A 13115-nucleotide genomic window follows, 5' to 3' on the forward strand; every position below is an offset into this window, starting at 1 on the left:
AGGCTTCTGCCCAGCTACAGGCTTCTGCCCATTCACAGGCTTCTGCCCAGCTACAGGTTTCTGCCCAGCTACAGGCTTCTGCCCATTCACAGGCTTCTGCCCATTCACAGGCTTCTGCCCAGCTACAGGCTTCTGCCGAGCTACAGGCTTCTGCCCAGCTACAGGCTTCTGCCCAGCTACAGGCTTCTGCCCATTCACAGGCTTCTGCCCAGCTACAGGCTTCTGCACAGCTACAGGCTTCTGTCCATTTACAGGTTTCTGCCCATTCACAGGATTCTGCCCAGCTACAGGCTTCTGCCCAGGTAAAGGCTTCTGCCCATTCACAGGCTTCTGCCCATTCACAGGCTTCTGCCCAGCTACAGGCTTTTGTCCATTCACAGGCTTCTGGCCAGGTACAGGCTTCTGCCCATTCACAGGCTTCTGCCCAGCTACAGGCTTCTGCCAATTCACAGGCTTCTGCCCATTCACAGACTTCTGCCCAGCTACAGACCTCTGCCCAGCTACAGGCTTCTGCCAATTCACCGGCTTCTGCCCAGCTACAGGCTTCTGCCCAGCTACAGGCTTCTGCCAATCCACAGGCTACTGCTCAGCTACAGGCTTCTGCCCAGCTACAGGCTTCTGTCCATTTACAGGCTTCTGCCCAGCTACAGGCTTCTGCCCAGCTACAGGCTTCTGTCCATTTACAGGCTTCTGTCCATTCACAGGCTTCTGACCAGCTACAAGCTTCTGCCCAGCTACAGGCTTCTGCCCATTCACAGGCTTCTGCCCAGCTACAGGCTTCTGCCCAGCTACAGGCTTCTGCCCATTCACAGGCTTCTGCCCAGCTACAGGCCTCTGCCCAGCTACAGGCTTCTGCCCATTCACAGGCTTCTGCCCAGCTACAGGCTTCTGCCCATTCACAGGCTTCTGCCCATTCACAGGCTTCTGGCCAGGTACAGGCTTCTGCCCATTCACAGGCTTCTGCCCAGTCACAGGTATCTGCCCAGCTACAGGCTTCTGACCATTCACAGGCTTCTGCCCATTCACAGGCTTCTGCCCAGCTACAGGCTTTTGCCCAGCAACAGGCTTTTGCCCATTCACAGGCTTCTGCCCAGCTACAGTTTTCTGCCCAGGTACAGGCTTCTGTCCATTCACAGGCTTCTGCCCAGCTACAGGCTTCTGCCCAGCTACAGGCTTCTACCCATTCACAGGCTTTTGCCCAGCAACAGGCTTTTGCCCATTCACCGGCTTCTGCCTAGCTACAGGCTTCTGCCCAGCTACAGGCTTCTGCCCATTCACAGGCTTCTGCCCAGCTACAGGCTTCTGCCCAGCTACAGGCTTCTGCCCATTCACAGGCTTCTGTCCTTTTACAGGCTTCTGTCCTTTTACAGGCTTCTGCCCAGCTACAGGATTCTGCCCATTTACAGGCTTCTGTCCATTTACAGGCTTCTGCCCAGCTAGAGGCTTCTGCCCATTCACAGGCTTCTGCCCAGCTACAGGCTTCAGCCCAGCTACAGGCTTATGCCCATTCACAGGCTTCTGCCCAGCTACAGGCTTCTGCCAATTCACAGGCTTCTGCCCATTCACAGGCTTCTGCCCAGCTACAGGCTTCTGCACAGCTACAGGCTTCTGCCCATTCACAGGCTTCTGCCCAGGTACAGGCTTCTGCCCATTCACAGGCTTTTGCCCAGCAACAGGCTTTTGCCCATTCACCGGCTTCTGCCCAGCTACAGGCTTCTGCCCAGCTACAGGCTTCTGCCCATTCACCGGCTTCTGCCCAGCTACAGGCTTCTGCCCAGCTACAGGCTTCTGCCCATTCACAGGCTTCTGTCCATTTACAGGCTTCTGCCCAGCTAGAGGCTTCTGCCCATTCACAGGCTTCTGCCTAGCTACAGGCTTCTGCCCATTCACAGGCTTCTGCCCAGCTAGAGGCTTCTGCCCATTCACAGGCTTCTGCCTAGCTAGAGGCTTCTGCCCATTCACAGGCTTCTGCCCAGCTACAGTTTTCTGCCCAGGTACAGGCTTCTGTCCATTCACAGGCTTCTGCCCAGCTACAGGCTTCTGCCCAGCTACAGGCTTCTACCCATTCACAGGCTTCTGCCCAGCTACAGGCTTCTGCCCAGCTACAGGCTTCTGCCCATTCACAGGCTTCTGCCCAGCTACAGGTTTCTGCCCAGCTACAGGCTTCTGCCCATTCACAGGCTTCTGCCCATTCACAGGCTTCTGCCCAGCTACACTCTTCTGCCGAGCTACAGGCTTCTGCCCAGCTACAGGCTTCTGCCCAGCTACAGGCTTCTGCCCATTCACAGGCTTCTGCCCAGCTACAGGCTTCTGCACAGCTACAGGCTTCTGTCCATTTACAGGTTTCTGCCCATTCACAGGATTCTGCCCAGCTACAGGCTTCTGCCCAGGTAAAGGCTTCTGCCCATTCACAGGCTTCTGCCCATTCACAGGCTTCTGCCCAGCTACAGGCTTTTGTCCATTCACAGGCTTCTGGCCAGGTACAGGCTTCTGCCCATTCACAGGCTTCTGCCCAGCTACAGGCTTCTGCCAATTCACAGGCTTCTGCCCATTCACAGACTTCTGCCCAGCTACAGACCTCTGCCCAGCTACAGGCTTCTGCCAATTCACCGGCTTCTGCCCAGCTACAGGCTTCTGCCCAGCTACAGGCTTCTGCCAATCCACAGGCTACTGCCCAGCTACAGGCTTCTGCCCAGCTACAGGCTTCTGTCCATTTACAGGCTTCTGCCCAGCTACAGGCTTCTGCCCAGCTACAGGCTTCTGTCCATTTACAGGCTTCTGTCCATTCACAGGCTTCTGACCAGCTACAAGCTTCTGCCCAGCTACAGGCTTCTGCCCATTCACAGGCTTCTGCCCAGCTACAGGCTTCTGCCCAGCTACAGGCTTCTGCCCATTCACAGGCTTCTGCCCAGCTACAGGCCTCTGCCCAGCTACAGGCTTCTGCCCATTCACAGGCTTCTGCCCAGCTACAGGCTTCTGCCCATTCACAGGCTTCTGCCCATTCACAGGCTTCTGCCCAGCTACAGGCTTCTGCCCATTCACAGGCTTCTGCCCAGTCACAGGTATCTGCCCAGCTACAGACTTCTGACCATTCACAGGCTTCTGCCCATTCACAGGCTTCTGCCCAGCTACAGGCTTTTGCCCAGCTACAGGCTTCTGCCCATTCACAGGCTTCTGCCCAGCTACAGGCTTCTGCCCAGCTACAGGCTTCTGCCCATTCACAGGCTTCTGTCCATTTACAGGCTTCTGCCCAGCTAGAGGCTTCTGCCCATTCACAGGCTTCTGCCCAGCTACAGGCTTCTGCCCATTCACAGGCTTCTGCCCAGCTACAGTTTTCTGCCCAGGTACAGGCTTCTGCCCAGCTACAGGCTTCTGCCCATTCACAGGCTTCTGCCCATTCACAGGCTTCTGCCCATTCACAGGCTTCTGCCCGGCTACAGGCTTCTGCCCGGCTACAGGCTTCTGCCCATTCACAGGCTTCTGCCCATTCACAGGCTTCTGCCCGGCTACAGGCTTCTGCCCGGCTACAGGCTTCTGCCCATTCACAGGCTTCTGGCCAGGTACAGGCTTCTGCCCATTCACAGGCTTCTGCCCATTCACAGGCTTCTGCCCATTCACAGGCTTCTGCCCGGCTACAGGCTTTTGCCCATTCACAGGCTTTTGCCCAGCAACAGGCTTTTGCCCATTCACCGGCTTCTGCCCAGCTACAGGCTTCTGCCCAGCTACAGGCTTCTGCCCATTCACAGGCTTCTGCCCAGCTACAGGCTTCTGCCCAGCTACAGGCTTCTGCCCATTCACAGGCTTCTGCCCAGCTACAGGCTTCTGCCCAGCTACAGGCTTCTGCCCATTCACAGGCTTCTGCCCAGCTACAGGCTTCTGCCCAGCTACAGGCTTCTGCCCAGCAACAGGCTTCTGCCCATTCACAGGCTTCTGCCCAGCTACAGGCCTCTGCCCAGCTACAGGCTTCTGCCAATTCACAGGCTTCTGCCCAGCTACAGGCTTCTGCCCAGCTACAGGCTTCTGTCCATTTACAGGCTTCTGTCCATTTACAGGCTTCTGACCAGCTACAAGCTACTGCCCAACTACAGGCTTCTGCCCATTCACAGGCTTCTGCCCAGGTACAGGCTTCTGTCCATTCACAGGCTTCTGCCCAGCTACAGGCTTCTGCCCAGCTACAGGCTTCTGCCCATTCACAGGCTTCTGCCCAGCTACAGGCCTCTCCCCAGCTACAGGCTTCTGCCAATTCACAGGCTTCTGCCCAGCTACAGGCTTCTGCCCAGCTACAGGCTTCTGCCCAGCTACAGGCTTCTGTCCATTTACAGGCTTCTGTCCATTTACAGGCTTCTGACCAGCTACAAGCTTCTGCCCAACTACAGGCTTCTGCCCATTCACAGGCTTCTGCCCAGCTACAGGCTTCTGCCGATTCACAGGCTTCTGCCCATTCACAGGCTTCTGCACAGCTACAGGCTTCTGCACAGCTACAGGCTTCTGCCCATTCACAGGCTTCTGCCCAGCTACAGGCTTCTGCCCATTCACAGGCTTCTGCCCAGCTACAGGCTTCTGCCCAGCTACAGGCTTCTGCCCATTCACAGGCTTCTGCCCAGCTACAGGCTTCTGCCCATTCACAGGCTTCTGCCCAGCTACAGGCTTCTGCCCAGCTACAGGCTTCTGCCCATTCAGGCTTCTGTCCATTTACAGGCTTCTGCCCAGCGAGAGCCTTCTGCCCATTCACAGGCTTCTGCCCAGCTACAGGCTTCTGCCCAGCTACAGACTTCTTCCCATTCACAGGCTTCTGCCCAGCTACAGGCTTCTGCCCAGCTACAGGCTTCTGCCCAGCTACAGGCTTCTGCCCATTCACAGGCTTCTGCCGATTCACAGGCTTCTGCCCAGCTACAGGCCTCTGCCCAGCTACAGGCTTTTGCCCATTCACAGGCTTCTGGCCAGGTACAGGCTTCTGCCCATTCACAGGCTTCTGGCCAGGTACAGGCTTCTGCCCATTCACAGGCTTCTGCCCATTCACAGGTTTCTGCCCAGCTACAGGCTTCTGCCCATTCACAGGCTTCTGCCCAGCTACAGGCTTCTGCCCAGCTACAGGCTTCTGCCCATTCACAGGCTTCTGCCCAGCTACAGGCTTCTGCCCAGCTACAGGCTTCTGCCCATTCACAGGCTTCTGCCCAGCTACAGGCTTCTGCCCAGCTACAGGCTTCTGCCCAGCAACAGGCTTCTGCCCATTCACAGGCTTCTGCCCAGCTACAGGCCTCTGCCCAGCTACAGGCTTCTGCCAATTCACAGGCTTCTGCCCAGCTACAGGCTTCTGCCCAGCTACAGGCTTCTGTCCATTTACAGGCTTCTGTCCATTTACAGGCTTCTGACCAGCTACAAGCTACTGCCCAACTACAGGCTTCTGCCCATTCACAGGCTTCTGCCCAGGTACAGGCTTCTGTCCATTCACAGGCTTCTGCCCAGCTACAGGCTTCTGCCCAGCTACAGGCTTCTGCCCATTCACAGGCTTCTGCCCAGCTACAGGCCTCTCCCCAGCTACAGGCTTCTGCCAATTCACAGGCTTCTGCCCAGCTACAGGCTTCTGCCCAGCTACAGGCTTCTGCCCAGCTACAGGCTTCTGTCCATTTACAGGCTTCTGTCCATTTACAGGCTTCTGACCAGCTACAAGCTTCTGCCCAACTACAGGCTTCTGCCCATTCACAGGCTTCTACCCAGCTACAGGCTTCTGCCGATTCACAGGCTTCTGCCCATTCACAGGCTTCTGCACAGCTACAGGCTTCTGCACAGCTACAGGCTTCTGCCCATTCACAGGCTTCTGCCCAGCTACAGGCTTCTGCCCATTCACAGGCTTCTGCCCAGCTACAGGCTTCTGCCCAGCTACAGGCTTCTGCCCATTCACAGGCTTCTGCCCAGCTACAGGCTTCTGCCCATTCACAGGCTTCTGCCCAGCTACAGGCTTCTGCCCAGCTACAGGCTTCTGCCCATTCAGGCTTCTGTCCATTTACAGGCTTCTGCCCAGCGAGAGCCTTCTGCCCATTCACAGGCTTCTGCCCAGCTACAGGCTTCTGCCCAGCTACAGACTTCTTCCCATTCACAGGCTTCTGCCCAGCTACAGGCTTCTGCCCAGCTACAGGCTTCTGCCCAGCTACAGGCTTCTGCCCATTCACAGGCTTCTGCCGATTCACAGGCTTCTGCCCAGCTACAGGCCTCTGCCCAGCTACAGGCTTTTGCCCATTCACAGGCTTCTGGCCAGGTACAGGCTTCTGCCCATTCACAGGCTTCTGGCCAGGTACAGGCTTCTGCCCATTCACAGGCTTCTGCCCATTCACAGGTTTCTGCCCAGCTACAGGCTTCTGCCCATTCACAGGCTTCTGCCCAGCTACAGGCTTCTGCACAGCTACAGGCTTCTGCCCATTCACAGGCTTCTGCCCAGGTACAGGCTTCTGCACAGCTACAGGCTTCTGCCCATTCACAGGCTTCTGCCCAGGTACAGGCTTCTGCCCATTCACAGGCTTGTGCTCAGCTACAGGCTTCTGCCCATTGACATGCTTCTGCCCAGCTACAGTTTTCTGCCCAGGTACAGGCTTCTGTCCATTCACAGGCCTCTGCCCAGCTACAGGCTTCTGCCCAGCTACAGGCTTCTGCCCATTCACAGGCTTCTGCCCAGCTACAGGCTTCTGCCCAGCTACAGGCTTCTGCCCATTCACAGGCTTCTGTCCATTTACAGGCTTCTGCCCAGCTAGAGGCTTCTGCCCATTCACAGGCTTCAGCCCAGCTACAGGCTTCTGCCCATTCACAGGCTTCTGCCCAGCTACAGTTTTCTGCCCAGGTACAGGCTTCTGCCCATTCACAGGCTTCTGCCCAGCTACAGGCTTCTGCCCAGCTACAGGCTTCTGCCCAGCTACAGGCTTCTGCCCAGCTACAGGCTTCTGCCCATTCACAGGCTTCTGCCGATTCACAGGCTTCTGCCCAGCTACAGGCCTCTGCCCAGCTACAGGCTTTTGCCCATTCACAGGCTTCTGGCCAGGTACAGGCTTCTGCCCATTCACAGGCTTCTGGCCAGGTACAGGCTTCTGCCCATTCACAGGCTTCTGCCCATTCACAGGTTTCTGCCCAGCTACAGGCTTCTGCCCATTCACAGGCTTCTGCCCAGCTACAGGCTTCTGCACAGCTACAGGCTTCTGCCCATTCACAGGCTTCTGCCCAGGTACAGGCTTCTGCCCATTCACAGGCTTGTGCTCAGCTACAGGCTTCTGCCCATTGACATGCTTCTGCCCAGCTACAGTTTTCTGCCCAGGTACAGGCTTCTGTCCATTCACAGGCCTCTGCCCAGCTACAGGCTTCTGCCCATTCACAGGCTTCTGCCCAGCTACAGGCTTCTGCCCATTCACAGGCTTCTGCCCATTCACAGGCCTCTGCCCGGTTACAGGCTTTTGCCCATTCACAGGCTTCTGGCCAGTTACAGGCTTCTGCCCATTCACAGGCTTCTGGCCAGATACAGGCTTCTGCCCATTCACAGGCTTCTGCCCAGTCACAGGTATCTGCCCAGCTACAGGCTTCTGACCATTCACCGGCTTCTGCCCAGCTACAGGCTTCTGCCCAGCTACAGGCTTCTGCCCATTCACAGGCTTCTGCCCAGCTACAGGCTTCTGCCCAGCTACAGGCTTCTGCCCATTCACAGGCTTCTGTCCATTTACAGGCTTCTGCCCAGCTAGAGGCTTCTGCCCATACACAGGCTTCTGCCCAGCTACAGCCTTCTGCCCAGCTACAGGCTTCTGCCCATTCACCGGCTTCTGCCCAGCTACAGGCTTCTGCCCATTCACAGGCTTCTGCCCAGCTACAGGCTTCTGCCCAGCTACAGGCTTCTGCCCATTCACAGGCTTCTGCCCAGCTACAGGCCTCTGCCCAGCTACAGGCTTCTACCAATTCACAGGCTTCTGCCCAGCTACAGGCTTCTGCCTATTCACAGGCTTCTGCCCAGCTACAGGCTTCTGCCCAGCTACAGGCTTCTGCTCATTCACAGGCTTCTGCCCAGCTACAGCCTTCTGCCCAGCTACAGGCTTCTGCCCATTCACCGGCTTCTGCCCAGCTACAGGCTTCTGCCCATTCACAGGCTTCTGCCCAGCTACAGGCTTCTGCCCAGCTACAGGCTTCTGACCATTCACAGGCTTCTGCCCAGCTACAGGCCTCTGCCCAGCTACAGGCTTCTACCAATTCACAGGCTTCTGCCCAGCTAGAGGCTTCTGCCCAGCTACAGGCTTCTGCCTATTCACAGGCTTCTGCCCAGCTACAGGCTTCTGCCCAGCTACAGGCTTCTGCCCATTCACCGGCTTCTGCCCATTCACCGGCTTCTGCCCAGCTACAGGCTTCTGCCCAGCTACAGGCTTCTGCCCATTCACCGGCTTCTGCCCAGCTACAGGCCTCTGCCCAGCTACAGGCTTCTACCAATTCACAGGCTTCTGCCCAGCTACAGGCTTCTGCCTATTCACAGGCTTCTGCCCAGCTACAGGCTTCTGCCCAGCTACAGGCTTCTGCCCATTCACCGGCTTCTGCCCAGCTACAGGCTTCTGCCCAGCTACAGGCTTCTGCCGATTCACCGGCTTCTGCCCAGCTACAGGCTTCTGCCCAGCTACAGGCTTCTGCCCATTCACAGGCTTCTGTCCATTCACAGGCTTCTGCCCAGCTAGAGGCTTCTGCCCATTCACAGGCTTCTGCCCAGCTACAGGCCTCTGCCCATTCACAGGCTTCTGCCCAGCTACAGGCTTCTGCCCAGCTTCAGGCTTCTGCCCATTCACAGGCTTCTGCCCAGCTACAGTTTTCTGCCCAGGTACAGGCTTCTGTCCATTCACAGGCTTCTGCCCAGCTACAGGCTTCTGCCCAGCTACAGGCTTCTGCCCATTCACAGGCTTCTGCCCAGCTACAGGCTTCTGCCCAGCTACAGGCTTCTGCCCATTCACAGGCTTCTGCCCAGCTACAGGCTTCTGCCGATTCACAGGCTTCTGCCCATTCACAGGCTTCTGCACAGCTACAGGCTTCTGCACAGCTACAGGCTTCTGCCCATTCACAGGCTTCTGCCCAGCTACAGGCTTCTGCCCATTCACAGGCTTCTGCCCAGCTACAGGCTTCTGCCCAGATACAGGCTTCTGCCCATTCACAGGCTTCTGCCCAGCTACAGGCTTCTGCCCATTCACAGGCTTCTGCCCAGCTACAGGCTTCTGCCCAGCTACAGGCTTCTGCCCATTCAGGCTTCTGTCCATTTACAGGCTTCTGCCCAGCGAGAGCCTTCTGCCCATTCACAGGCTTCTGCCCAGCTACAGGCTTCTGCCCAGCTACAGACTTCTTCCCATTCACAGGCTTCTGCCCAGCTACAGGCTTCTGCCCATTCACAGGCTTCTGCCCAGCTACAGGCTTCTGCCCATTCACAGGCTTCTGTCCATTTACAGGCTTTTACCCAGCTAGAGGCTTCTGCCCATTCACAGGCTTCTGCCCAGCTACGGGCTTCTGCCCAGCTACAGGCTTCTGCCCATTCACAGGCTTCTGCCCAGCTACAGGCTTCTGCCCATTCACCGGCTTCTGCCCATTCACCGGCTTCTGCCCAGCTACAGGCTTCTGCCCAGCTACAGGCTTCTGCCCATTCACAGGCTTCTGTCCATTTACAGGCTTCTGCCCAGCTAGAGGCTTCTGCCCATTCACAGGCTTCTGCCTAGCTACAGGCTTCTGCCCATTCACAGGCTTCTGCCCAGCTAGAGGCTTCTGCCCATTCACAGGCTTCTGCCTAGCTAGAGGCTTCTGCCCATTCACAGGCTTCTGCCCAGCTACAGTTTTCTGCCCAGGTACAGGCTTCTGTCCATTCACAGGCTTCTGCCCAGCTACAGGCTTCTGCCCAGCTACAGGCTTCTACCCATTCACAGGCTTCTGCCCAGCTACAGGCTTCTGCCCAGCTACAGGCTTCTGCCCATTCACAGGCTTCTGCCCAGCTACAGGTTTCTGCCCAGCTACAGGCTTCTGCCCATTCACAGGCTTCTGCCCATTCACAGGCTTCTGCCCAGCTACAGGCTTCTGCCGAGCTACAGGCTTCTGCCCAGCTACAGGCTTCTGCCCAGCTACAGGCTTCTGCCCATTCACAGGCTTCTGCCCAGCTACAGGCTTCTGCACAGCTACAGGCTTCTGTCCATTTACAGGTTTCTGCCCATTCACAGGATTCTGCCCAGCTACAGGCTTCTGCCCAGGTAAAGGCTTCTGCCCATTCACAGGCTTCTGCCCATTCACAGGCTTCTGCCCAGCTACAGGCTTTTGTCCATTCACAGGCTTCTGGCCAGGTACAGGCTTCTGCCCATTCACAGGCTTCTGCCCAGCTACAGGCTTCTGCCAATTCACAGGCTTCTGCCCATTCACAGACTTCTGCCCAGCTACAGACCTCTGCCCAGCTACAGGCTTCTGCCAATTCACCGGCTTCTGCCCAGCTACAGGCTTCTGCCCAGCTACAGGCTTCTGCCAATCCACAGGCTACTGCTCAGCTACAGGCTTCTGCCCAGCTACAGGCTTCTGTCCATTTACAGGCTTCTGCCCAGCTACAGGCTTCTGCCCAGCTACAGGCTTCTGTCCATTTACAGGCTTCTGTCCATTCACAGGCTTCTGACCAGCTACAAGCTTCTGCCCAGCTACAGGCTTCTGCCCATTCACAGGCTTCTGCCCAGCTACAGGCTTCTGCCCAGCTACAGGCTTCTGCCCATTCACAGGCTTCTGCCCAGCTACAGGCCTCTGCCCAGCTACAGGCTTCTGCCCATTCACAGGCTTCTGCCCAGCTACAGGCTTCTGCCCATTCACAGGCTTCTGCCCATTCACAGGCTTCTGGCCAGGTACAGGCTTCTGCCCATTCACAGGCTTCTGCCCAGTCACAGGTATCTGCCCAGCTACAGGCTTCTGACCATTCACAGGCTTCTGCCCATTCACAGGCTTCTGCCCAGCTACAGGCTTTTGCCCAGCAACAGGCTTTTGCCCATTCACAGGCTTCTGCCCAGCTACAGTTTTCTGCCCAGGTACAGGCTTCTGTCCATTCACAGGCTTCTGCCCAGCTACAGGCTTCTGCCCAGCTACAGGCTTCTACCCATTCACAGGCTTTTGCCCAGCAACAGGCTTTTGCCCATTCACCGGCTTCTGCCTAGCTACAGGCTTCTGCCCAGCTACAGGCTTCTGCCCATTCACAGGCTTCTGCCCAGCTACAGGCTTCTGCCCAGCTACAGGCTTCTGCCCATTCACAGGCTTCTGTCCTTTTACAGGCTTCTGTCCTTTTACAGGCTTCTGCCCAGCTACAGGATTCTGCCCATTTACAGGCTTCTGTCCATTTACAGGCTTCTGCCCAGCTAGAGGCTTCTGCCCATTCACAGGCTTCTGCCCAGCTACAGGCTTCAGCCCAGCTACAGGCTTATGCCCATTCACAGGCTTCTGCCCAGCTACAGGCTTCTGCCAATTCACAGGCTTCTGCCCATTCACAGGCTTCTGCCCAGCTACAGGCTTCTGCACAGCTACAGGCTTCTGCCCATTCACAGGCTTCTGCCCAGGTACAGGCTTCTGCCCATTCACAGGCTTTTGCCCAGCAACAGGCTTTTGCCCATTCACCGGCTTCTGCCCAGCTACAGGCTTCTGCCCAGCTACAGGCTTCTGCCCATTCACCGGCTTCTGCCCAGCTACAGGCTTCTGCCCAGCTACAGGCTTCTGCCCATTCACAGGCTTCTGTCCATTTACAGGCTTCTGCCCAGCTAGAGGCTTCTGCCCATTCACAGGCTTCTGCCTAGCTACAGGCTTCTGCCCATTCACAGGCTTCTGCCCAGCTAGAGGCTTCTGCCCATTCACAGGCTTCTGCCTAGCTAGAGGCTTCTGCCCATTCACAGGCTTCTGCCCAGCTACAGTTTTCTGCCCAGGTACAGGCTTCTGTCCATTCACAGGCTTCTGCCCAGCTACAGGCTTCTGCCCAGCTACAGGCTTCTACCCATTCACAGGCTTCTGCCCAGCTACAGGCTTCTGCCCAGCTACAGGCTTCTGCCCATTCACAGGCTTCTGACCAGCTACAGGTTTCTGCCCAGCTACAGGCTTCTGCCCATTCACAGGCTTCTGCCCATTCACAGGCTTCTGCCCAGCTACACTCTTCTGCCGAGCTACAGGCTTCTGCCCAGCTACAGGCTTCTGCCCAGCTACAGGCTTCTGCCCATTCACAGGCTTCTGCCCAGCTACAGGCTTCTGCACAGCTACAGGCTTCTGTCCATTTACAGGTTTCTGCCCATTCACAGGATTCTGCCCAGCTACAGGCTTCTGCCCAGGTAAAGGCTTCTGCCCATTCACAGGCTTCTGCCCATTCACAGGCTTCTGCCCAGCTACAGGCTTTTGTCCATTCACAGGCTTCTGGCCAGGTACAGGCTTCTGCCCATTCACAGGCTTCTGCCCAGCTACAGGCTTCTGCCAATTCACAGGCTTCTGCCCATTCACAGACTTCTGCCCAGCTACAGACCTCTGCCCAGCTACAGGCTTCTGCCAATTCACCGGCTTCTGCCCAGCTACAGGCTTCTGCCCAGCTACAGGCTTCTGCCAATCCACAGGCTACTGCCCAGCTACAGGCTTCTGCCCAGCTACAGGCTTCTGTCCATTTACAGGCTTCTGCCCAGCTACAGGCTTCTGCCCAGCTACAGGCTTCTGTCCATTTACAGGCTTCTGTCCATTCACAGGCTTCTGACCAGCTACAAGCTTCTGCCCAGCTACAGGCTTCTGCCCATTCACAGGCTTCTGCCCAGCTACAGGCTTCTGCCCAGCTACAGGCTTCTGCCCATTCACAGGCTTCTGCCCAGCTACAGGCCTCTGCCCAGCTACAGGCTTCTGCCCATTCACAGGCTTCTGCCCAGCTACAGGCTTCTGCCCATTCACAGGCTTCTGCCCATTCACAGGCTTCTGCCCAGCTACAGGCTTCTGCCCATTCACAGGCTTCTGCCCAGTCACAGGTATCTGCCCAGCTACAGACTTCTGACCATTCACAGGCTTCTGCCCATTCACAGGCTTCTGCCCAGCTACAGGCTTTTGCCCAGCTACAGGCTTCTGCCCATTCACAGGCTTCTGCCCAGCTA

Source organism: Astyanax mexicanus, chromosome 5 (genome assembly GCF_023375975.1).
Source record: "Astyanax mexicanus isolate ESR-SI-001 chromosome 5, AstMex3_surface, whole genome shotgun sequence".
Taxonomy (NCBI): Eukaryota; Metazoa; Chordata; class Actinopteri; order Characiformes; family Acestrorhamphidae; genus Astyanax; species Astyanax mexicanus.